At 43.5% G+C, this 1,399-nt stretch overlaps 1 non-coding gene across 1 annotated transcript; it reads left to right on the forward strand.

The window, feature by feature from the left end:
• Positions 1-1,327: 1,327 nt before the first annotated feature.
• Positions 1,328-1,399, forward strand: trnae-uuc. The gene has a single exon. It is a non-coding gene; the product is annotated as a tRNA-Glu (tRNA).

Genomic DNA, 1,399 nt, shown 5'->3' on the forward strand with positions numbered 1-1,399 from the left:
GAGGCTTTGTTTGAAAAGCAGATCTGATCCAATGAAAGCTGGGCGTGGCCTGCTGTGAGTGACAGCTAATAGTATTTAATTTTATACCATATATTGGAGATCCAGTCTTAGATTTGATCAGTCAGGATTCAGATTTAATCGTGTACAATGGTGGCCATTCCAAGGGAGACAAAGCCTGAAGTTCCACTCATAGCTTCACCTCAGACTCATCTGATTTATCCATTGAAGGACAGTCTGTTAAATACACTGAATTTAAGGGGTGTCACCGTCTATTCAAATAGGCCCTGGAGACAAGGCTCTTTGTTTTGACCTGGGCGGGGGAGGTGAGAGCCTTATCACACCTCACTCCTTAGGTCAACCCAAAGTATATTCACCCAGGAATGCATACATGCTAGTTGAATCCAAATAAAAGTAACAATTATAACTAGGTATAAGATACATTGAATTATTGACTATGGCATATCCTTAAATCTCAAATGCCGGTCCCTTCACAGCTCAGGGGAACAGATCTGATCTGATGAAAGATGGGCGTGGCCTGCTGTGAGTGACAGCTCAGTGGAACAGATCTGATCCAATGAAAGCAGGGTGTGGCCTGCTGTGAGTGACAGCTCAGAGGAAAAGGCCCCGCCCTACATGTCTGCTGAGCTACACACTGTATTGGTTTGCGTGTGTGTGTGTGTGTGTGTGTGTGTTTTTTTGTGTGAGCATGTGTGTGTATTGGTATGTGGGTGTGTGTGTGTGTTTGTTTTGTTTTGTTGTTTTGTTGTGTGTGCGTTTGTGTGTGTAAGTAGTCTATAATTGGCACTTTGTGTCACAATGATTTATTAGGGGGTAATAAATGTGTGATATATATGTCATATATGATGGATCTGTACACTGTCATCTGGTTGCTATCTGATCACTTGTCAAGTTCTGACATGTGCCCCTTGTCTTATGGCAAGCCATGAATTGTATCCTGGTTTCACCCCCACCCTATGTCCCAGGTGAAGTGTCAGAACAATGGTAGTGTGATGAGGTGTGAGAAGTAGCTGATAGCCCCCATGGTGCGATACAGTATGGTAGCCCCAAAAGTTAAAGCATGACTCTATTGAACTGTTGTTTGTAAGAGTCTGGGAACAGAGGTTGGCCGCCCAGTAGACATGGGGTGATAGCTTCAAAGGTTAATTACGCATAAGTATGTGTGTGTGTCTGTATGCGTCAAGCAGTCACACGCGCACCCACCCACACACACACACATACACACACACACACACACACACAGATACAGGATTCTCTGAAATAGTGTATATTATTAACTATATCAGTGATAAATATGTATAATAGATATATCACCATGGTCTAAGGGTTAGGATTAGTGGCTTTCACCCACTAGATCCGGGTTCAAATCCCGGTGGTGATG

This window comes from Clupea harengus, chromosome 2 (assembly GCF_900700415.2).
Source record: "Clupea harengus chromosome 2, Ch_v2.0.2, whole genome shotgun sequence".
Classification (NCBI taxonomy): Eukaryota; Metazoa; Chordata; class Actinopteri; order Clupeiformes; family Clupeidae; genus Clupea; species Clupea harengus.